General features: G+C 36.4%; 1 protein-coding gene across 12 annotated transcripts in view; it reads left to right on the top strand.

The window, feature by feature from the left end:
- Positions 1-1,060: 1,060 nt before the first annotated feature.
- Positions 1,061-26,476, top strand: part of LOC124644000 — a 73,800-nt gene continuing 48,384 nt past the window's right edge. For 10 of the 12 annotated variants that reach the window (XM_047183167.1, XM_047183166.1, XM_047183162.1 and 7 more), the window contains exon 1: positions 1,184-1,876. The gene's annotated coding sequence lies outside the window, so the exon portion shown is untranslated. The other 2 variants (XM_047183157.1, XM_047183156.1) reach the window with 2 other exon arrangements.

Below are 26,476 nucleotides of genomic sequence, written 5' to 3'. Positions count from 1 at the left end.
TTATCATTAGTCATTATTTATTACGTTAGGTACATGACGAATATTAGATGTTACGTACTTACTGAAAAAAAAATTGCCAATGGAATTTTACTAGGAGGAAGTACCTACCGCAAACTTATGTGGTACTACTTACCTGCCTACTCATATTTTTTATCAATAACTTAAAAATGCCTCAATAAACAAGTGCATTGAGTATAAGTTACACGCATTTTTTTTTATAGGTAAACAGTTCTCTAATATCTTCTATTTGAAGTTAGAATAATTAAAGAGCCTAAAATAATTAAAAAGGTAGTAGGTAGGTACATTCGAAATTCAAATTCAAAAACAAACAAAACACGTTCGCGTCAAAATTCAAAATTTAAATATCGAACCCGGAACCACTAAAATCTAGAACAACCAAAAACTAAAAATAGAATCGCGCAAATGTACAAACAATCGTTTGTAAGTACACAGATAGGTACTAATAGCTATTGAATATTCAACTGATTGTTTAATGCATACCTACAGAACGAAATAGTTACCTAACGTGGAATAAATACGCGCCAATCTACATAGTTTGGAAACCTTTTATTAGATTAGTTAAAATCTAACCGACCAAAGTACAAAGTCCGTCAAAAAACGTACTAGGCAAGTACCTATCTGCCTCTTCTGATCGTTCAAAAATATAAAAATGAATTTTTAGATTATTGATTCCGTCAGCCGAGTCACCGACTATACAATTTTTATATGAACGTAATACAAAAACACACACAGACACCATTTTCATCCATACGATAACTACACATACGGGAAGTCACTCACACATACACGGTTTTACATAGAAAAACAGCCGTTCTCCTCTAGCCTATCTATACGTATTATAGAAAAAAACTTCAAAATAGTACGGCTTCACTCACTTTCACATAAAATTACACCAATTTCAAACTATAATGTATGAACATCTGTGGCAATAAAGATTAGTTTTGTTTGCATCAATATATATTCCGTCTCTTTTACTCAACCGAACGCTTTCGAGTTTTCCCGTTCATGATCCAACTCAAAATACGCCAAAAATGACGTCGAGCCAATGTTGTTTCGAAAACAGTGTCTCGCGTTTCTTTCTACGGATACCGCGCGCCCGCTCGCCGTTTATTATTTGGAATTTTCCAATCCACTGATTACTACTCGTCGTAAGTTTTACAAACAAATTCGAGTCCGTTTCGTATTTTTCGCGATTAGCGGCAATGTAGGAAAGTCGTAAGAGGCGATGCCGATAAAGTCGATTTTCGCGCGCACTCAACGACTACCCGGCCGAATTGGAACGACTCGCTAGGAGTGTTTCGGCGGTCGAGCCGAGCGCGCCGCTGAAATAGATCGTATTGTACATAGAAAATTCTGACAGCTCGGAACCGTCACAAGAAAATAATGTCGTTTTTATTACATTTTTTGATAAATTATTATTCTAGTTTCGGTTCGGCGGCGTTCCAACGGCCTTATCGATTTTCCTATTTAGCGCGCTATCGTATTTTATACATTTTCGAAAGGTCCGCGGCGCGTCTATGCGCTTTCGAAAAATATTTTACAAGTATTTTCTCGGCGGCGAACGGACGTCGAGTGCGGTGCCGTAAATTGGTAATAATTCCGTTGATTACACAGTAATATAGTGTCCGAATATGGGTTAGTGGTGAGGAACACGGACACTGCGAGCGTTGACTTGTGTGATACGATCCTATGAAAAATGTTTGTGTTAAGTGCAAGTTTTTAGTGCATAGTTGTTTGATAGTTGCGTCTGGTGCATTCCGATTGTGAAAGTGCACCGCTAGTGTTATTGTGCGTTGGATGCTGCAGCTGTGGCCACGGACCTGGGCGCACCTCGCTCACCTGGACGGTCACTCCTGTAAGTACCAGGAACCTTTCTACAATGACCTCGTAGGGCTCCACTCACTATTTATATTAGTTCTACGGCGACGAATGCGTTTAATTGACCCTGTTGCACCAAGGAGTTCCTGTATCTATCTTTGACATAACCTTAGAACTCTGACACCATACAACTGTAAACATTACCATGAGACAAATGAATAACTGGAGAAGTATGAATTTGAAAAAGGAATACCTGCTTTAAAAAATAAAAATAAATTCAGCCAGTGTGATAAATTCTAATTTTATCAAAAAAGTTTAATATTTATCCATTAGAATTTAGAATTATCATTTTATTAGAATTGTGCAGTCTGTTTAGTTTTTAAATAGGTACAGAAAGGTAAAATGTCAGATTATTTGTCGATAATAATTAAATGGCAAGCTAAACTTTTCTGGCAAAAATATCCACCTAATAAACTTCACTATTTTCAAAATTCAAATTCTGAATTATTTTCTTCATTTTCTCATGAATACAAAAAGCTTTGGTTAGTACATTTCTGTACTATTCTATGGACTTAAAAAAATTTTTTGAAATACCAAAAATCAATGTTTTTGACACTGAATAAATTGATAATTTGAATTGAAAAAAAAAATAATTAGCAATCTTGAATTGTTAAGTGTCTACAGTATTTTTAATGTGCTTACTTAATCACCAAATTACAAATTACCAATTAAAATTGATCATGATATTTAATCATTTTTATTTTTATTGAGCTCAGCAATACAAGATATACTTAGCTAACAGAGGATTATATATTTTTTTATTTATTAGTAAAGGAACACCAACAGCTTCTTTCAACAGCTTCTTTCATCAACAGCTGCATTTAATAAATTGACAAAAATTGTAAGTTGTAAAGTAAAGGGCTTAAATAATTGAAAGTTATTTAAGCTAAATAAACATAATAAAAATACGAAAACATACAGAATTAACATTAACATTAGAAAACTATACAAACAAACATGAGAGAAAAATCAAATTAATAAGGTCAAAATTAGAACTTTTTTTTTTACAAATTACAAAGAAAGTACCTACTTGCAAGATATACATAATATAAAATAAAATAATCATGTACTTGACTTACATAATTATATGTCCCAAATTTCATCACACACTTACTTAAAAATAACTTTCATATCTTTCTTTAGATAAAAAGTAAAGAAATATTGTCAACAAAAATATTCTGAACACATTAATCTTTACTTATAATATAAGAAAGAGAAAAAACATATTTTGTTTGTATGTTTATACCTAAAAGGCTCTGAAACCACTGAAACGATTTGAGAAATTCTTTCACTGTTGGAAAGCTACACTCTTCCCGAGTAACATAGGCTATATTTTATCCCAGTATGGGCAGCAGTTTCCACGGGACACAAGTGAAACCGGGGGAAAACAGCTAGCGTTTTATAAGAAGCTTAAACCTTTAAAGTGACATATTGAAATGAGTATTTACTCAAGTAAGTATATAACTGATTGCATAAATATTATATAAGTAAAATAAAGTTTGAAATAATAAATGTAGGTACTTATTTACATAGTTAAGTAATAGTAGAAATATTAACTGGTAAGTTTACTGGTACAAGGAGGTTCATAATAGTTTAGAGGTGATAAAAACCTATTTTAATCAACTGACAAAATAAATGAGTTTCTCGTTTTGTGCAATTATCTCACGTTTGGCTGAACTGATTTTTATGAGGTTTTCAAGATAGGTAGTATTTGTCAGAATTTAGACAAGGTTTTAGGTATATTATTGAAGTCAGTTTTAATTTTTTACAATCTTTGGTCTACCATCTTGTATTAGGAAGTTAATTAGTGTGTATAAATAATGAATGGTTAGTTAGATAGTGGTTATTTACTTTAGATAATTAATTAAATAATAGCTGCTAAATAATACAGAATATAATAAAGAGGAAACATGTTTTATTTGTACTCTTAAGGCTTCTCAACTACTGAACCGATTTCAAAAATTCTTTCACTGTTGGATTGCTTCACTATCGCCAAGTATCATATACTATATTTTATGCAGGTATGAGAAACAGTTCCCCTGGGAAGCGAGTTAACTTGTATGAAAACAGCCAGTCTCTTACAATGTCTAATTACTGTTAACTACTTATCTTTCTTAAGTTGGTAATATTAAAAAGTTAATGTCCAGTGTCATAATTTTTAGATAGCAATTATCAATACTAAATTATTTCATAATTAGAACATCACTTGTATAAAATTATCTGGCAGTTGTCAAACTGATTATTGTTTACTAGCTGTTTCCTGTTTTACAAGATTCAGCCAGTGTTTTATATGGAGTAACTGCCTATCAGACCTCCTTTACCTGGGCGAGTTTATACTCCTTGGTAAAACTGGATTTTTAAATTATATAAGTGGAAAAATATCAGTACATATTCAAATTATTCTATCCTGTGAGGTAGAGGTCTGATGTTGCTCCGGGAAGTTCCGGAACATTCCATAATAGGTATCCCTCTTCAGGAATAAGTTTATGAACATTTTATATTTTAATCAATTTTACTGTATTTAAGTAGGTAGTTTATTTTGATATATTAATATTAGTTAGGGAGAATAAAATAAATAAAACAATATTGTACTCAGGTATTATACTTAGGCAATGTACTTAGTCTACTCGAATCTTACCTAAAAAATAGAATACAAAAAACTGAGATAACTAAAATTAACATACATAATAAGCGCGAAGAAATATTTAGGTCCACCGAACGTGAAGTTTTATTTGGAGTACCACAGGGGAGTGTATTAGGCCCTTTCATATTTATTTTATACATAAATGACTTACCAAAATGTATTAAACACCCAGTGACATTGTTTGCAGACGATAGCACCATAACAATACCTTGTCAAGTTATAGAATCATATAGAAGTGATATCAATAATAGTTTAGAACAGGCTGTGAACTGGTTAGACTCTAATAATTTAAAAATTAATTTGACTAAAACAAAAACTATTCATTTTAGACAGCGTACTCCTAGCATTAATATTAACATTCAGCACGGTAATAATATAATAGAAGAAGTAGTGAATACAAAATTTCTGGGACTCATAATAGATCAAAAACTAAATTGGGAATCTCACATTGACACTCTATGTAAAAAAATTAGTAAGTCCGCATACGCTTTGCATACACTATCCTCAATAGTATATATGGATGCGCTTCTCACGGCCTATTATGGCCTAGTGGAATCGCACCTACGGTACGGTATTATTTTTTGGGGTAACTCTTCGGGAAGAGAAACAGCTTTCAAAGCACAAAAAAGATGTATAAGAGCTATCTTTAAGTTGCAAACCACTGATAGCTGCATGCCATATTTCAAAGAATATAATATATTAACCCTACCCTGTCTGTACATCCTAGAAATAGCTTTATTTGTCAAATCAAACCCGAATAAATTTCAACTCCTGGCCGATAATTTCCCACGGAGTAGGCGCAACAATAGTTTACTTTATCTACAAACATCTAAAACAGCACTTATGCGCAAAAGTGTTTACTGCATGGCTCCGGTGATATATAATAAAATACCTAAACAGTGGAAAGAATTACCCCTATTGAAATTTAAAAAGAAACTGCGAAAATTTCTACTGAATAAAAGTTACTACAGTATAAGTGAATTCCTCAATGAAAAAGACTTTACTATATAAAGTATTTTAATCAGGATTGATAATAATGCTATTGAAAGCCTTATGTAAGTTAATTACTAGTATATGTCATTTTTTAATTTAGTTTATTTTATTTTTACTTATAATGTCCTTTAAAAAAAATCTGTTTATGTCTTAAAAAAAAAAAAAAAAAAACTATTTAAATTTGCATGCCTTCATGGCAAAATATGGCTGAACTATTGTAATGTATCTGTGTCACCTGTATTGTACCCATATTTGCGAATAAATTTATCTTTATCTTTATCTTTATCTTTATATTTTATTTTTTTCCAGATGTAGGATAAAATTAGTTACCTACTAGGTGACTGACTAATGCTTATTGTTAGTAATTTAAGTAATAATTTAAACACGTTCTGTTTTAATGTAGGTAATGTTTTTCCATAAGTGTAAATGATTGTTATTTACTTTATTAAATTTTGGGATTTTTGACCACCACAAAACTTTGGTAAATCCCACAAAATCCTCATTAATGTTACAAATGTGACAGTGAGTTTGTTTGGGTACCCTTTTACACTAAAACGTCTCATCGACCTAGATGAAGTTTGGGATAAAGATAGGTCCTGATAGATCCTCGAAACAGAGATAGACAGTTGCTCTATGCTTTTTATTAGAGTGCGGAAAGTTGTTCCCTCAGGGTGGAGAAGGAACTGTCTGTTAAAATTACCTAACTGAGTCAAACTGATCGACATACCTAATGTCGCGATTTGTTTTAATCATAAACAAGAAAATAACATAAAGTAAGGCAAACGAGGTTGTCTTCCCTTTTCCTCATTCAAATCCTATGAGTTCTTATATAATAATTAATATCTAAGTACCAAATTATATTTTTTTTTAAATAGGGAAACTGTAAAAAACAGTTCAGGTGTCAATTCCACGAAATTACAGTGGACAGTTAATAATTCGCAAAAATTTTGCTAAACTTTAACTTTGTTTTAAAAAAAGAACTTTTAAAAACTTTTAAAATTTGTCTAATTCAGTTGTTAGACAAATTAAAAGAAATGTTATTTGACCCACAGACACGAAAGGAGGGTGGTTATAAGTTTGACTGCTATATGTGTGTCTATGACAGCGGATCTAGACCAATCTTTGACAGATTAGTATTGATTTGACAGGGAACTGGAACGTCTCGTTAGTTCTAGTATCTGATCACGCCTACCGTACGTTGCTTGACGTACAAGAAGGCGCCTGACCTACCTTCCTTACGGCATCTCCGCTATGTTTCCTTCCTCCCTTAACGGCTGTATTAGATTTAAAACAATACATCCGTCTCCAAATGAAGAATAACGGCAGATGTACGATGATGCAGCAAAAATGCATCGCATTGCACTCACAAATACCTACTTGTATTTTTACGCCTTGGAAACCGTTTTATTACTACAATTGTAACATTGATACAAATAAAGGCGTTCTTTTGTTTTCAACGTTATAATGTCAGTTTTGGGTTTAACTCTTCATATTATAGAGAGTCATACAAAGAGAATGTGCAGTCTAACCAAGGGGTATTGGGTTGCCCGGGTAACTGGGTTGGGGAGGTCAGATAGACAGTCGCTCCTTGTAAAACACTGGTACTCAGCTGAATCCGGTTAGACTGGAAGCCGACCCCAACATAGTTGGGAAAAAGGCTTAGAGGACGACGATACAAAGATAATGTGTATATTTATTTACAGACACAGGTATGTCTCACCCGCTTTTAGGAAATGATGTTCTAGCCTAGCCGATAATCGACCACGGACGCGTATTGTAGTGTACGAGTATTTATGCAGACACAGGTGTACTCCCTATTTCATTTATCCTAGTACGGAAAGTAGTTCTCTCTCTACGCGGATTTAACCGCACAAAACCGTTAGGGCTAGCTACAAAAGACTTAATATCCTACCTACTACATATCTATAAACGCGGAATTTGTTCTGGCCGCTGACCCCAACATATGTAGTTCGGATAAGGCTAGGCAGATGATGACTGCTGGGTACAGGGCTCCTCGCACACAGGTGCTTCCATAATGCGGGTAGGTGATTTCAGACTTAAAGTCCAGATTTTCTCGAGATGTACCTATCCCTTTATTTTTAATTAATTAATTAATTTATTTGTTAAAGGGTTTACCAACAGCTTCTGTGTAGATAAAGCTTAGAGTACAATTTCTGTTATTACTAGGACTTACACAGTCGCCAATTCTAGGTTAACCAATACACGCTAAATAATGATAGAATTTAAACTAGAAAATTATACAAAACAAAAAACACTTCTTATTAAAATTAAAGTAAAACATTTTAATCAGTAATTGGTGTCCAAGATATACTTAGAAAGTACATGCAAACTTAGAAAAGTTGCTTTGGTGTTTAAGAGGTGGGTTCTTTACCCACTAGGCGTCCTCGACTTCAAGACATAAACCGTCTTACCACAAAAACTTTTAAACGTCAGTTTATGCCTTGTCTAAAAAAATGTCAAATTATGACGTTGACATATGGTTCATTTTGCAGCCAAAATTTTATTAGACAAGTGTAAAACAGGGTTTAAAGTTTTTGTAGTAAGGCCCAAAGAATCACAATGCGTTACAGGATTTAAACAAAAAGTTATTCTATTATATGACTGTCGTTTACAGCTGTGAATTATATTCTTGGAACAGCGGATGTTTGACATCTCCAAAATAATTTAGTCCATTCCCAGACACACGTCACGTTCTGAAACTGTCCACATTAAACCTCCATGGTATCTGACACCTACGAAACTCAACGCCACATGGCCAGTGATAAACTAATTTAAAAAAAGAACACAATTTCTTATGGAAGTCAAAATCCAGGGCTCCTATCGTAACCCGACCTTTAAACGATGTTAAAGTAAACAACTGCATTCTTAGAACAATGATGGGGGACAGAGATAGCGAGATGGTGTGTTGAATAGGTGCAACTGAGATGGTAATATAAGAAATATGCATGGCAGATATGTCGCTTTGATATTGTGATTCTAATTGAGAACGTAAGAGGGATCTTAATTTTTACTGTAGTAGGTAAGTAACTCACAAATTCACGTGTTGCAATAGTTACAGCCGTTCCCAATATACTATCTTAATTTGCTAGTTAGTCTGCAAGGATAAATATGTAGTTTTATTTACTGAACTAGGATTTAGGAATTTTAGAGTTTTAGTTGTTATAGCTCCAGAAGAGCTCGTGGCTAAGTCAGGTTTCGGAACGCACGATAAGCTGGTGGGTCGTGACTGTCATTTGAACATATTTGGCATTCTTTTGTCCGTAGCCCGGGTAAATGGGTTGAGGAGGCCAGCAGTGTCCGATAAGACTGGAAGCCGACCCCAACATAATTGGGAAAGGACTAGGCAGATGAATAAGGTTGATAAATAACTAATTAAAAATACCTAATATTTAAGGTTTTATTACGGGAAACGACGCAATTATCAGCTACGCAACCAAAGCATGATATTTTTGAATGTAAAGTTTTTGCGTTGTGACAAATATGACGCATCGTTTCGACCTTCTAAACAATATTGTTACGGTTCATCATTATCAGTTCAGGCGTTAGATAGGTAGTGATTTATTGTTTATCCCACGCTTCTTATAATATGTTGTCTTAGCAAATTTCTTCTGTAGTGGTTTGACTTGCTTCATCATCTCCCGAGCCTTTTTCCCACTATGTTGGTGTCGGCTTCTAGTCTAACCGGATGCAGCTGAGTACCAGTGTTTAAATGGAGCGACTGCATATCTGACCTCTTGACCCAGGTAACCCAATACCCCTTGGTTAGACTGGTGTCAGACTTACTGGCTTCTGATTATCCGTAACGACTGCCAAAGATGTTCAACGACAGCCGGGACCTACAGTTTAACGTGCCCTACGAAACACAGTCATGGTGTCCAAGATATACTTAGAAAGTACATACAAACTTAGAAAAGTTGCATTGGTACTTGCCTGACCTGGAATCGGACCTACAAACTCATACTTGAGAGATTGTTGCTTTACCCACTAGGTCACCACGACTTTGCCCAGCAGTGGGACGATAAAAAAACTGACGATGATGCATGTGTCTCAATAGTAAATTAAGGTAGGACTGTTATCTCAAAAAGGCCACAATATTTTGACTGTAATTTTGAATACTTAGACAGGTAATTTAGATAAGATACGCCGGTGTAATTAACACGACTACTTACAGACTAAATGGAAATGTTTTTGTTGATAGGCAAACTTTGGGTAGTTAAGCATTTTAAATTCAATTTTATTTAAGGTTCCGTATGCAACCGTATTGGTTTGCCCGGGTAACTGAGTTTAGGGGGTCAGATAAGGCAGTCGCTCCTTGTAAAGCACTGGTACTCAGCTACATCCGGTTAGACTGGAAGTCGACGTCAACATAGTTGGGAAAAAGGCTCGGAGGAAGAAGAAGATGCAAGGGTATCGGGAAGAAATAAATCTAATCTATAAATACAACAAGATCTAAGGAGGATTCACTCAAAAGTCACGAAAAACTGATTCCTCATTCCCTGTGCGTTGTAGAAGTGTTCTGCATCGAACACAATTTAAAATCTGTTTTGTCGGTATTCGTTTAAGGAATTTGATGGTATACATTACTCAAAAAACTAGAATTATGAGTTAAGCCCCTTTAGATCCAGGTGTCCGATATTATAAAGCTGAAGGGTTTCTCTGTTTGATTGCGCAATGCAAATATTCTATTATTGAGGAAGATGTTAGACTACTTTTTACCCTGTAGCTATGCTTATAAAACAGTTTTTTTTTGCTTTTAACATGCTGCGCCGAAACCAAATAAGAAAATTGGGATATGGGCAGTAGGAGACAAGATAGAGTTAAGCCCGGAATGCTCCGAAACTATTGAACTGATTTGAAAAATTATTTTACTGTTGGTACGCGGAATACGGATGAAACTGCGGAAGCCAATACACAATAATTGGAAAATAAAAAACAATTGAAGGCAACACCATGTTTTTCTGAAAGCGCGAAAGTATGAAAAAGAAAAAAGTTATGAATGGCCATTGTTGAATGATGACTTACAATTTATGTACTTTTTGTGAAATAGCAGTCTTTACAGAATGATATACTTAAATGTTGTTCGATTTAATGGTTTTGTCATATTGTAATTAATTTGTTACATTAAGTTAAAGACAAAATCAGACGTTTCATACTCCTTGGTATGTGTACTTACACATTTCCTGTTTCGTATAGTCTATGTCACCCGTGCATAGTGTAGCTTCCTAGTTTCCCAATGAAGAAATAACTATTCAGATATGTTCAGCAGTTTCGGAACCAGGGTAAATACAAACAATAATCCAAGAAACTCCGTGGACAATTTTATAATGTCTAAAAAGGATAAAAAAACTAAGTGTAGGTACCTACTTCAACTTCAAATATTTATTGCCTACACAAATGTATATTAACCTACATATTTACGTAAAAAAACTATTTGGAAATACTAAAGAGATTCTATGAATTATTTCGTTAATAAAAGCTGCCTTTATCTAATCGTTTCCACGTGCGCCCGCGCCGGTGTCAACCGTGTTGCCACGCACGACATGAAATGAACTCAAGGATATTAAGTACATATTAACAATTCATTTTATGTTATCTAATAACTTCTGAAATCGGTTAGTTGTTCCTAAGGCCTAAAATAATAATAGTTATACAGCTATTCTTATCTACAGGTATAGGTACATACTGATGTTATAAAGATACTTAAGAAGAAGACTAAATCTGTGGCTGGACTGTTTTTAGGGTTCCGGACCCAGAGGGTAAAACAGGACCCTATTGTTTTCGCTCCTCTGTCCGTCCGTGCGTCCGTCCGTCTATTACCAGGCTGTATCTCATGAACCGTGATAGTTAGAGAGCTGAAATTTTCACAGATGATCTATTTCTGTTGCCGCTATAACAACAAACACTGGAAACTAGAATAAAATAAACTTATATATATATACAACTTAAAACTAATATAGGGCATCAAAAAATTGCTCCTCATCGCTGTCACTGGGTAATGTACCCAAAAGACTGGCAGCATTGCCACGTTGGATGGCAATGCTCAACCTCTGTGCGAAATAAAAGCCAGCCTTTGGGTCCCGGGAAGTGTCAACCAGGCGCTGGGAGATATCCCTGGCAAGAAGGTGGGCGCTCGGACCCCACGGCCCTAGAGTTTCAACCCCAAACGGCTCAAACATGTAATTGCCTATAAGGTTACTATATTTGCGCCGCTTGAGAATAAAATAGATATTTTGGGGTTCCCATACAACAAAAATGATTTTAAATAATGGTACGGAACCCTTCGTGCGCGAGTCCGACTCGCACTTGGCCGGCTTTTTCGATTAGAGATTGAAAGGCATAATTTGTGTCAAAATTCAATCCCTAATCGCAAAACTGCGAATAAATCGTTTTTTGTAATCTGCAGTAAGAAGAAAACTGAAAATTACGTAAGCATTTACAATATTAGTGTACGGATATAGATAATTACAAGAGAATCGTAATACATTAATATATAAGGTATAGGCTAACATAGATAACTGATACCCAAATCAATAAACGCGTACAATGTCATGGTATTATCAATGTACTGCAGCTGTGCGTGTGTGTGTAATGCACACATAGATAATACACAGACAGATAATGTCCTTAGCTACTAAATTGTAGATAACCGGAGTTTGGTAGACATGAGTAGAAAATCTTTGTCCTTATCATATCGCGGAAGTATGTATGCTATAAACTTTCAAAGTATTCTTCTCTTGGTATTAGCGTCGTCTAGTAGTAGTGAGAAGCCAGTAAGTCTGACACCAGTTTAACCAAGGGGTATCGGGTTGCCCGGGTAACTGGGTTGAGGAGGTCAGATAGGCAGTCGCTCCTTGTAAAGCACTGGTACTCAGCTGAACCCAACTTAGTTGGGAAAAGGCTCGGGAGACGATGATTAGGTTTATCATCTGCCTAATTGGTAAGCTTCCAGAATTCCTTCAGAAACACCAGGGTGGCTTTAGCCATTAAAATGTCAGTACACCCGGAACATGTGGGATGTGGATCTTCTTCCGACAAAAGAAAACGGAGATAGTTGAAGAGGACGACCAAAGTAATGATGGATGGATTGTGTGAAAGTCGATATGGTTAGAAATAATGTTACTTGTGAGATGACGATAGGTAAAAGAGTATGGAAGGAGAAGACATGCTACGCCGACTCGAATTAAAATTGGAATAAGGGCAGGAGATTGATGATGAAAAAAAAAAACGCTCGCAGTCTAGCTGAATGCAAATGGATACCAGTGTTTTACATAGAGCAACTGCTTATCTGCTATCCAAAGCAACGTATTATTAACGTTTTTTTATGTGGCCTGAATCAAGAACTACTGGAATCAACTAGTATGATACAGCCACATAATATTTGTAATATTATTTTAAAAGACGTGCACTGTTTGTCAAACGCCTCCCCCAAGGTTCGCCACTTCTGTAAATTTTCAGCAACTCAGCATATGCACTGCTTCAAGTTATAGAATAAAAACTAATTATAACGAATAAATCCATTTGCTTTTTGTTCAAAAAATCTTAATTTAGACCTAGATTATGATATTGTGAGCGGCACTCCAAGGCTTGTTTCAAGGCAATCGCATCTAACTTAGCTTAGACTTTCTCGGCTTAAGGCAATTCTTATAGCTACTTACTTACTGTTTGTTTTATCTTAAACATTGGTTATGTTTTTCCAAAGGAGGTTAGACAGAAAAGTTTTATATTTTGATAAAGTATTTGTATCGACGGCTCTCTTTGATTTGAGCGCAAACCATCCCAGTCTTGGCCAGCTCTCTCCAAGCGTTCCCACGGCCTCCAGTTCGAAAAGAAGTAAAAGAAACATGCTGCAGTCAGCCAAATTGTGCAGCAGGATGAATGATGATTTCCATCCACCAAGAAGTAGCAGCCTTAGCAACAGGCGTACCTACTGTGAGTAAACGACCGAAGAGACAAAATTATCAAGATAGCATACTCCTTGCACAGTTACCGAAAGTTAAAACATAATGTTTCGACTTAAATTTCGAGACATCCACGCCAAACAATGTCGACGGATGTTTTTCAAATAATATGAAACCGAATGATAACTGTCGCGAAAAGTGCACTTAGACTTGCATATTTTTGTATTGCACTTGTGTGCTACCAGAATCATTTTGATTACTTTCAATTTTGCTAGCTGGTTTCCCGCGTCTCGTGGGATCTACTGCCCTTACCGGGATAGAATATAGCCTGTGTTACTCGAGAAGAGTGTAGCTTATTTAATTATTTATTTATTTATTTATAGGATTTCCAACAGAAGATACACAGATGACATATATTAAACACAAATACATAGGAACTGATTACTGTGTTCCCCCAATTACAGGAAACCACAGCATTTACTAATGATAACTAGATGCAACAAAAAAGTTTGACATTCATATACTTAGTGAAAGACTTAGCTTTCCAATAGTGAAAGAATTTTTCAAATCGTCTCAGTAGTTTTCGGAGCCTTTAGGGTACGAACAAAAGATGTTTCCTCTTACATATAGAACTGCAAATTCTGAACTATTTATATCATGGTGGCTTTTATGAAAAGAGATCAACTAGCTGCGCAAGGCATATTATTAGCTTGGTGCAGACACAGATGCACTCTCTATTCCCTCACGGAGAGAGATCAGGCGTAGGACCGACAGCCTCAGAAGCACGGAGGTCACCCATCCATAGGATTACCGACCCGTCCTGCTCAACCCTGCCCTTCAAATATATATTTAGACCTCACATCACTCGTTGGACACTTACAATATTAAACAGGCTATTATGCCTAAAGAATTGTGAACATGTGTTTCACCTGTCGCCAAATGTAACATGATGAATAGTTTGTGATGATTAACGATGAAATTTTGGCGGTGGATATTGTTTTACTATCTGTAGTGACAGGTACTTCATATAGAGAGTACTTACGCTAAATACACGTAATTTGGCATTAGTAATTAAATGAGAAATGATGTACTTAGTATTTTTTATTTTCTGCATCTTTTCAATGAAGAATTTTCTGGCTTTCTAGTATCCTTAAATTAGCCGCAAAGGCCTTGCGCCAATTTAAAGGCTCTAACTGCTGTGAAAGTTCTTCAAATGACAGCCAGGGCCCGAAGGTGTCTTTTATGAAACATGGACCATCCACGAAGCGACCGCGCCAAGCCCTGCTGAACCTTATGTTCGATCCTCCTGTGCGCTATTTCTTAAGCCTAGCTTCTCGATTATAATTAGTAAAGTTCCTACATAGTACTTATTTATTTGTTGTAATTTTTAACTTTATGAGCATTGTGTTTTTGACAGCATAACAAAAAGTATGTCACTTGATTCATGTCGCTATTAAAAATATTAAATACTGCTTGACACATTGTAATTATGTTTGAAAAAACCTTTTCATACGCGATTCTTCAAATTGAACGTAAGTATGGGAACTAGGGAAGTACCTTGTTTGAATAGAAATAACTTACCCATTTTTACGCGTTTATTTTCGTATGAATATGAATATTTTATTACGAACATGAATATTTATGATTAACTCAGAGAAAAGGGAAAAATCCCTAATCGTATGCGTCTCGGTCGTTGTGGAAAATTTTTTACTCACGAACTGCTGAACTGAATCAGACGAAATTTGATATACGAAGTACTTAATTAAAACCTTCATGGTAGGAACATTAAAAACTTTTATGAAGATTAAAATAATGCAGTTTTTGTAGAATCCTTACTAATATTATAAATCGGAAAGTGAGTTTGTTTGTTTGTTTGTTTGTTTGTTCCGCTTTCACGCCGTAACTACTGAACCGATTGCTTTGAAATTTTGCAGACGTAAAGTTAGAAGTCCGGATTAAATAATAGGGTACTTTTTATCCCGAAAAAAATAGATATTCCCGAGGGAAAACAAAAATATTGTTTGCTTGATGGATGGATTGTAGATGGCGCTGTGTGTCGTTTAAAACAAGGTAATATATTGCAAACGAATATAAACATGTAAATTTAGAAGCTAAATGATACGATAATGAATCCCCGAAAATGAGGAATTCCCGAGGGATTATGTACAATTTGTTCAATCGTCTAAACTGTTTTTTTTTACATCTACTTATATATTGCAAACGAATATGAACATATAAATTTAGAAGCTAAATGATACGATAATGAATCCTCGAAAATGAGGAATTCCCGAGGGATGACGTGCAATTTGTTTTATCGTCTTAACTGTTTTTTTTACATCTACTTATCCTGAAATAACTATAATTCAACGAATTACTAATTGGTTGGTATAAGTATTAGTTAAGTTATTTAGTTCTTGAGGTATGCGATAGATGGCGCTGGGTGTGGAGTTTTTAAATTCTTTGGAATTATCTGGGGTGCCTTCTCATAAATTAAAACTAAAAGTAGGTGTTCCGGTGATGCTCATGCGTAATCTCGATGCCCCTAGACTGTGTAATGGTACCAGGCTGCGTGTCACTCAGCTTGGGCGGAACATTATTACAGCCACTATTTTAACTGGCGCAGCAAAGGGTGAAAGTGTACTCATTCCTCGGATTCCGATTATTCCAACAGACCTCCCATTTCAATTTAAAAGACTACAATTTCCTATAAGGGTTTCATTTGCAATGACCATTAATAAAGCACAAGGCCAAACTCTAAGGGTTGCTGGAGTACACTTAGAAAAACATTGGTTTTTCGCATGGTCAGCTCTATGTAGCGTGTTCCCGGGTTTCCAGTGCCCAAAATCTGCATGTTTTTGCTCCACAAGGGAAAACGTATAATATAGTGTACCATTCAGTTTTGGTTTAACAGCCAATCGTATCCAGCGTTACATCGCGCTTCTTAAATTTTTCCGTGGGAATGAGAAGTTTTCTTATAGTTGTGATTTATACCGCAATATAACCGAATTCCACGCGGGCGAAGCCGCGGGCGGAAAGCTAGTTAATTATAAAAGCTTAAATTAAAATAAAGATTTAAGTAAAGTATGTCGGGTTTAATTTTGGACACTACTTAAATACATGTATATCATAAAGCATATTATATCTTAATTCTACAGGCTTTTAAGTGGGAAATCATTCCATGTCCCTTTGGTCTTTGGGAGGAGCAAAAGTGAGCGTCAGTCTCTTACTGTCTAAAACCCACTTTCTTCATCCTCCTTCTGGGGCGGTTCGTATACATTTAGCAGTCTTTAGGGTCTTTAAATGAATATGTCCACACCATTTGCAGAAAACACATTATAGCTAAATTCTGCACAGGCTTTTTTTGCAACAACTATAGGGGAATAAAGTTAATGTCACATAGTATGAAAGTCTGGGAGAAAATTATTGAAAGAAGGCTGAGAGAAGAGAGTGATATCTCACGAAACCAGTTTGGTTTTATGCCTGGTCGGGGTACAACGGACGCTATATTCTGTATTCGCCAACTGTGCGAAAAGTACAGGGGCGCACACAAAAACTTGCATATGGTGTTCGTTGACCTTGAAAAGGCATATGACCGGGTACCTCGTGAGGTTTTGTGGTGGGCCCTTAAGGAGAAAGGTATGCCAGGGAAGTATGTGCAGTTGATCCGAGCGATGTACGGCAGATGCAGTACACAAGTCCGGTCCACAGCCGGCACTACCGCCAGTTTCAGTGTAGGCGTTGGCTTACATCAGGGGTCGGCGCTCAGTCCTTACCTCTTCCTGTTGTTAATGGACGCCCTTACAGCGGACATACAGGAGGAGGTTCCCTGGTGTATGCTTTTCGCCGATGACATTGTTTTGGTGGGGGAGAGTGGACCAGAGGTCCAGAGCAGATTGGAAGCATGGCGGCTAAGACTGGAGACGGTAGGGTTAAAGGTCAGCAAGAGCAAAACTGAGTATCTGCATTGCGATTTTGGCGGTATATCAAGACCCATGGCCATAACCCTAGCCGGCATGCCCCTACCAGCCTGCTCCGACTTCCGGTACCTTGGTTCACTCGTCCAAAGTGACGGTGAGGTGGACAGGGACGTTACGCATCGGATCAATTCTGGATGGATGAAGTGGCGACAGGTAACTAGCACTATCTGTGACCCACGGATGCCTCTCAAACTGAAGGGCAAAATCTACAAAACCGTCATAAGACCTGTCGTCCTGTATGGATCAGAGTGTTGGGCATTGAAAAAGAAGGATGAGAAAAGAGTGCATGTAGCAGAGATGAGAATGTTGAGATGGATGTGTGGTGTTACCAGAATGGACAAAGTGAGGAATGAGTATATCAGAGGAAGCCTGAAAGTAGCGCCAGTGACAGAGAAAATGAGAGGTCAGCGTTTGTCCTGGTATGGGCATGTGATGAGACGGTGTGAAACGCATGCTACAAAGAGTGTGCTAAGTATGAATGTGGAGGGATGGAGAGGCAGAGGTAGACCGAGGAAAAGATGGATTGATTGCCTGAAAGAAGACATGAAGCAAAAAGGAGTGGATGTAAGTATGACGTCTGACAGAGAGGAATGGAAGAAAAAGACATGTTGCGCCGACCCCAAATGACTTGGGAACAGGGCAGGAAGATGATGATGCTTTTTTTGGTACGGGGTGTCAGACTCTCAGACTAAAACCCACAATGTTCCTTCAGGAGCGCATTGTGTACCAGGGCCGCGGTAACTTGCGCGAACAATCCCGCAACCCCGACAGTCTTTAATATCACCCCAAGTGATACCACGTGCAGAAATTAGTCCACCAATACCAATATGCCATACTTCACTAACCAACACATTAGCATAATCACTCAAAAATAAATCTTTTACTCATAGTCGCTCATTAAAATACGTTCACGAAACCAAATGGCGATTACCATATAAAGTTGAATTAATACAAAGCTATTTTTATACGAATTAGTGGTAACGGAACATGTTGAAGCTATTTTTAGCCACTCGTGGTCATAAACGTGTTTCGTTTTGAGTTTTTAAGAGCGAACGAAGTTATTTTTTACTTGCGGATAAAACTTTAGGTTGGTCCAAGGTTGTCGACATTGTTAATACATACTTACATACCTTTAGATTGTGTCATGTAGTTATGCAATTTTCGTGCGTTTTTTGTTTTAATATGCATAAGTGTCCTGTTTGTTTTGTTTGAATTCGTCTATTAGATATGCTCCTACAAGGGGTGTAAATCTGTCTTTGTCTTATTAAATAAAATGCATAATTGTATAGCCTAATTTAATTGATCTCGCCTATGTACCTAAGACTATAAATAGTGTTATGGTTTGCATGCCGAATTACAAAATGTCCATGGCATTAAGTCCGCCTTTGTAATTGTTTGATTGCATAAAGTTAAATAAATAAATAAATAAAAATGTGTCTGAGCTTTATCTGTATTTACCCTATTTGCAAAATAATTTTTTTTTCTAGTCTGTTCTTAAATGAAATGGAACGGCATTCAGGGCCTCTTAAAGTGTAGTGGTGAGTTTCCGCTAAAATTGTTCGGATACAAATGTGGAGCGAAGAGGGTTTTTTTTAAGGTGAGATTCCTCTGATTTTCGAAACTGGACCGCATAGTATACAAATGTTTCTTCTAGTCTACTCTCCAACAATAACAAATTGCGTGCGAACACTCCCTAAAAAGTCCGCGAAACTGCAACCTCTGTGCGTGAGAACACGCTAGGTAGTTTAAAAAAAGGTTTGGTATCTCCCTGTTATAGGTGTATAAGTTAACTTTTCATGTAAATCAAAAGTAAACCAAGTCGACGCCCTAGGTAACCTAGATCGAAAACACATTAATATTTTACTGGGCTGAGGGCGCGGTTCCTAGTAATTCTAATTTTAGATTTACTTTCACAGACAAAGAAAATAGAAGACATTGTATGCATCGTTGACATCGCGGTCTTTTGTTTTCCACTAAGAATTGAAGATATAGAGACTTATTAACACAAATGAATTCTAAGCGACAGCAAAGGGTCACAAATGAAGTCTAAAGTAGCTGTTCTCTGCAGTTCTACCTGACCACCTCGGGTCCTAAGGAAACCACAACTGCACCCATATAAAAAGGTGCCTTATGAATCAGGATAAGTTATAAAACCGACTTCCAAAAATATAGAAATGCGAAAATTATTACTTTTGCGTCGCCCTATAAGCCGGTGTATAAAGGTTTCTGCTATTTTAATTTTACAAGAACGATATCCAAATATTTTTTTCCAAATCGGTCCAAGTGACTTCGGGATATCTTGCTAATAAAAAAACAAGGACATCCTCCTTTCAGGAAGTCGGTTAAAAATAGACCCAACACCACCCACTGTCGTAAACTTTGGACCATTTACGAAAAAAAATAATTGAAAAGTCGTTTTTGAATTATCACAATGGCATTGAGGTCATGAAATGACATCACTGACCTTCTGAAGCCCAATGAGGCAGCACAAGGGAGCGCCTGCTTTGTGGATGTTAGGAAACCATGGCCAGCCAAGGTCTTTGATTGTTGCCAAATTAGTTGAAAAAAATTGTCTGCGTAGACTGAAATTAGGTAAGTTGTTAACTGTTACTCTGTTTTCCACGGTTTCGCGATTCAAAGGGAACTACTGCTTTTAAAGAGTAGTGAAACGGTCGTGGTCGTTCCAATATTTTATCTATCTGTTTATATGCTAACTAAAGATAGATAGAATTTTGGCCTCCGACGAATAATTTAAAATGCCTTACGGTGGATTTCAATATACACATGTGAAAATTCTATCTCTATGTGGAGATGGATTATTAAAATCCACAGGTTGCATGTGAATGTGACGATTGATGCTCAAAGTGAAATACTCTGCTTGTTAACTTGTCATTTGCTATCTACTACATGGTTCCTATAAACAAAAAACGATCTGGTTTACATCGGTAACTTTTGGCGTTCATTGTATAGGGCTTACGTCAAAAACTGTAATCCAAGCAAAACCTTTTATTATTGTAGGAACCGGGCCTATCTATGAACCGAAGCATTTTACCTACTAGAATCTTTGCACCACACATGGCATTTTTCCTGAGCCGTAGGTGCACTTACAAATGTCGTTTATATAGCCGTTTAATCAAACAGCTAGCCAATGACGCTGTTCAATCAAAGGGCTAGTTTTATTAAATGGCAATTTAAACCAGTTATTTGCAACATAAACATAGTATGTAAGTACCTGGGTAATGTTGGGATGATTTGCATTATGTATTCTCCAACACGACAGCAACAAACTCAAAAATGTTTATGCAAATATGGCTGATAAATCATCACTTTTCGAACTTCAAAAACAAAAGACAGCCCCCTAAAACGCCCACCCTTCACCGCTTCCTATGTGTTTTTGCTGGGAAGAAGAAGTGGTGGAACAAACTCCCCAGCAACACAACATTTTCTTTATTTCTTTCATAATCTACAGTTCTCAGATAGCAAGCGAAGTTTAAACTAAAAACTAGTTTTATTCCATTTATTTTTTCTATTTATTCCGGAAAGCACTTTCACCGATCTATGTATTGCATTCGTTCGCTATTAAAATTCTGTACACATTTAGAATGTAATCGCTTTTGCTTGTCTATGGAAAATAAAGCAAAACTCGATGTAAAAGGTAAAAGTAGATATTTTTATTTTCAACTGTTTTGTGAAGTTACGTACACTCTTTTCGGTCGTTTCCAATATTCGATCTATCTGTGGTTTTGCTTACAACAGATAGGAATTTCACATTACTTGCATGAGACTAATGTCAATATTATATCGCCAGTAAGCAAATCAATACATAGATATTAGATAGATAGAATGTTAGGAACGGCCGTCAGATCCTAACTACCCTGTTTACATGATGATGCTCATTCCTTCTCAGTTGGGGTAGAGGCATGTGCTCTGCAGTGGGACAGTAAAAAGGCTGATGAAAGAAAGAAAGAAGAAAATCATGATAGCGATTACTGATGACAGTGATACCTACAAATTAACTGACTAGTGGTGTTGCGTGATGGGTGACAAGCCGTCTGCCCGTCTAGCGACGACAAGTCGCTATAGTGAGCGGCGTATTTTGCTCCATGCGCTCCTCTAAATAGCAGTTACATACATTCTGTGGGTTCTTCAGGCTGAAGCCTGCCGGAGCTGCGGGATTGTTCGAAACTGCTACTGTGGCCCTGGTACATAAAGGACTCCCGAAGGAACAGAGGTGGCTTTTGGTATAAGTCTGTTATTCATGCAACACTCACTCGAAGGAATCGTTAGTGAATACCCACGTGCCAAAAATAAGAATGAAAGCGTGCGTAAATGGGGAAAATTAACAATTATTTTTGGTGGGAAATCATCACCTCCCGCTGTGGGTGCAGCGTGACGGAGTGTTAGACTCTCACTGACTAAAACCCATCATGTACTTTCTGGAGCCCTGTATGTACCAGGGCCGCGGTAACTCTTTCGAACCATTCCGCAGCTCGGGACAGTGGACCTAACTCTAATGTATGCATCTAAAATATATCCGTCTCTCTCTTACATCTAAGTAATGCATGTGCTAGACAGAGTCACGTGTATTAAGCACGTGCTGAATTATCTTAAATTACCCTGTCTAGGTGATAAGAGAAAACAAACAACATTTTAAATACAGCGACGAAAACATTGAATCGCTAGCACTTTGCCTCTGATTCACTCGTCTTAAGAAAGTTCTACCAGATTTTAATCTATCTACCTAATTTTTTATTTATTTATTTGTCTCAGTTCTATCTAAATGGGTCTTGCCATTTAAACATAATCATACAATTTCTTCCGCCCACAGCTTCGCTTGCTTCCCGTTTGACATTATTTTTCAGTCAGATGCAATGTATGTAGCTTTGCTTCGGAATATTTTTCCGTTAATATAGGAACAGTAGTTAAATAAGCGCGTTCAACCAAATAAACAAACTTTCGCATTAATAATATTACTTAGTATGAGGATAATTTTTACGACAATGTGACTTGAAATTGTCCAAAGATTTAACATAATATTTCCAAGAAACAGCGGTTCAATTCGTAACAGAGAAAAATTCTTAGAAATTCTACTCTATTAACGCCTGGTTCTTAAAAAACGATTGGTTTTGCTCACAAATGGTAGTTTTTTGACGAAAGCTTCATAGAATTAACGTCAATAATACCGTTTTTAAGCAAAATTAATCGTTTCTTATTTACAGGAACTGGGAATAAGATCAAAACAACGAATAGAATTTCTCCACTTTTTCTTTTTTGATGGGAAATCATCAAGTGACCCCGCTGTGGGTGCAGCGTGAGGGAGTGTCAGACTCTTACTGACTAAAACCCATCATGTTCCTTCTGAAGTCCTTCATGCACCAGGGCCGTGGTAACACGCGCGAAAAATCCCGCAGCCAGAATTTCTCCGCTCAGGGATACTAGTGAGCGGACACGAGATGTTGGAATAAAGAGATTCTATATTGTTTGTTTAAAACCTCCTCCACTCCTGGATGGAGTCTAAGACTTAGTAGGAAGCTAAATAGATTTTAGTTACTTATTCTGCAGCTTTGAATGTGAGTAGTTAAGTTATTACAGTAAGCTTTTAAGTAAATAGGAAGTTATTTGCAAAAATACCAACCCTTGGATGACCCCATTGGCTTCTGTACTTTTCTATAATATACTTCGGCCGTTCAGAGAATGCGTTCCTGACACCTATCAGTTAGTCACGACTAGTGATGGGCACAACATAACACTGAGTTCGTTACCGTTCCTTCAAAATGAACCGCCGCATTATTTTAAGATTATTTTCGTTTTAAATTGGCGGAATCATTTGTTTTATATTTTAGTTATTTAAGTGGAAACCAAAAAAAGGTAATATTCATATAATAAAATTGTTTTATTTATTCTTTGTTACAAGTACATTGAATTGAATGTGCGAACAGAATATTAATCAGACTCCGATTTGCTTGAGGAGGTGGTGTCTTCATCATCATCTTCGCCTACATGTATAATTATATTATTATCAATAACAGAATCAATCCTGATATCTCGGTCTAACAAAAGCCGGGTAATCAAATAAAAACAGATCGAAAACACTTGAAAAACGTGGTCTATGCGCACGAAACGACAATGGACGACTGTTTTAGCGTCACAAAATGGCGGCCCATAACGCCATTTGGGGTTACCATTTTTAATCTAAGTATAAAAATGCGGTTTGGTCATAGTTTTATTTTTATTTTTCATAAAAGTTATAATTAAGTCTTATAGTCCATTATTTTCCAATTCTTAAAAAGAAAATCAAAACGTATTATTTTATATTATAACTGTATAAGAACAGATTACGATACTTGCCTGTTATTTTTAGCACAGCACTACAAAATATAAACCGCTGACATAACCTTGTAATAGCGCAGTATAGATTTAGAAAAATATTGTTTACCAAGTTATTTGACACTCAGTTTGGCACAAAATTATAACATTCATTGATTATTGATATAATAATGTTGTTTTAATGCTCCTCAATTGTTAAAACGGTAAACAACCAGCAAAAATATTTTTATCGTAACTGCAACGCCATTGCAAAGTTACGTCGTCAGTTCAATCGCGACGTGTCAGGAACGCATTCTCTGAATGGCCGAACTATAATATAATATTAGAAACGTGGATTGTATTGTATGGATGTGTGTGGTTCCTCTTTCACGCAAAAAGAACGGAATTTGATGATACTTGGCAATATTATAGCTTAGGTATACATTACAATATCATAAACCCTTCTTTTTATCCGGCTACAAGAAGTAAGTTCAAGACACAGGTGTATCCGCGAGAATAGCATAGAGTTCAGAGAACAAACTGCGTGCGCAACTCAAAAAAAAGGCAGTGACTTGGCATTATACTTAGATGCCGTTGCCCACTATTTGTGAACGAAAAACAAGAAAGTGGTGATGACACAGCGATTTTGGATCCGCGGCCATCTTTGAAAGTTTTGAAATGCTTTTGTAAAGAGTATAAGAATTAAACTTACTTAATATATATCTACTTAGCTTTTCGCGCGTATTTGCTCTCGTCAACTTTTAGCCGTTCTAGGGTTTCTATGTTAAAAAAGCTGAAGAGTTTTTTTATTTGTTTGCTTCATAACGCTCTAATTTCAGGAGCTACTGGCTATCTGGGAACTAGTCAAAAGACTGCTTTTGATATCTTCAGTAGTTTGGTCGTAAGAAAGAGTTAAGAACATAAGTAAGGACTAAAATGAAATAAAATTTTCAGGACCATTTTCGTCTACAACATAGACGTCTGTTATTCTTAAAATAACGAAAATTCATAGTAAACAGTTGTTTTAATAAAAGTGAGGTTTATGTTATCGATGCCTTGTTAGCTGGGCCTTATATCAAACCCACTAATATTATTTAAAAGCGACAAACCATAGAGGCCTCAAAAAATCTCACAACGTTTTTTAAACAGTCGAATTAAAAAAAAACCGTGATGACGTCAGATCTTTAAAAACTAAAATTGCCAATGACAAGACCAATTTATTTAGTCAAATGGTATCAACAGTTATGAATTCGAAAATATCTATGTGAATCATTTTTATGGGTCTCGATGTTTCTATGGTATGTTTTATAATACTATGTAGATTTATATGAATAATATACTAGTTCCCGTCCGCGGTATTACCTGCGTCCCATGATAACTTCTTTTGATAGCTGAAAGATGACGAAAACTACTAAGCCCTTCTCCCGGGTCTAAGCTGGCTCCCCTCTAATTTTCAGCTTAAACGGTTCTGTCATTCTTGGGTTATAAGTAGTGTAAATATAGTGGTATTATGAATATATTTTTTTTTCTACAATTTTCGCGTTCAATGGTACCGTTTTTTGTTTCACCAGATGGCGCAACTGTAGCGTGAGGTCTAAAACTATGGCAATCAAAGTTCGTATTATGAGCGCTAAAACTTATATCTACATTAGATGATTATATTAGATCATATGTAATACAATAGAACTATAGTGTGAACGTATTGGCGATGCCACAGTGTTGCGCAGTGCCGTTTTGCTCGAAAAAGAAATGCGAACATAAGTTTCCGAAAGATTAAAGAGTGTCAAAGCAGTGACATTTATAGAACCCTGATCTGTATTTGCCATAATTAATCTAAAGTATTGTTAAATATTCACAATATTAATTTAATTAGAAATATAAACCTTCGCGCGTAAACAAACAGTGGCATTTGACGTTTCGAAGACCTTACGCTACACAAGCGCCTCTAGCGGCGATTTCATACGCGGTAGACCTCATTGGCCTGGCCAAAAAGTCTGACGACCAGTGTTACTGAGGACATGGAGGGTGCAGGAAGGCGGTCAGATATGCAGTTGTTCCATGTAGACACTGGTACTGAGCTGTATTTAGTTAAGACTGGAAGCCGATCTCAACATGGTGTGGGTAAAGGGTACATGGACTTACCATGGAGTTGATTGCTCGTTCTTCTCCATAGGAAGCTGTTTTGGAATGGGCAACTAAAATCAAACTTATTAATATTTTTGACGTTCATAAGGACCTGTAAAGGCCTTAATGAAATAAAATGATTTGATTTTGACTTAATTGCATTTTTTTCTCTGCCATGCAAGACCCTTCGACTACATTTTGACATCTAAAATTGACCACCCCCAAGCAAAACTAAGGATTCCTTATTTACAAGGTACTATCGATTAATACCCGAAATAAGTTCCCACCTATTTGAAACGTTATTATAATAAATATAATTACAGAATTAACTATAAGAAGGCCACAGAGTCCCGCCAGTCATGGTTAACGGTAACGCTTTGAAAGTTACGCTGCAATGGAAAATTTTCTTATGCAGCGGTTATAGTTATAAGCGGTAGCGTTTGAAAATAAATCATTAAAATTATTTTCATTATTTGATAATATTAAAAAGGGACTACTTAGTATCGGTTTTGATAAAATTCAAATCGCAAAATTCTAATTTCTGTTAATGGGCTGTGAAAACACCACCATGGCAGTATTTTTAAGACTAGATGAGGCAGGTATTTCCCACCTCA

The sequence above is a fragment of the Helicoverpa zea genome, chromosome 29 (assembly GCF_022581195.2).
Source record: "Helicoverpa zea isolate HzStark_Cry1AcR chromosome 29, ilHelZeax1.1, whole genome shotgun sequence".
Taxonomy (NCBI): Eukaryota; Metazoa; Arthropoda; class Insecta; order Lepidoptera; family Noctuidae; genus Helicoverpa; species Helicoverpa zea.
Note: the sequence above shows the minus strand (reverse complement) of the source record. Positions and strands in the feature narration are given on the sequence as shown.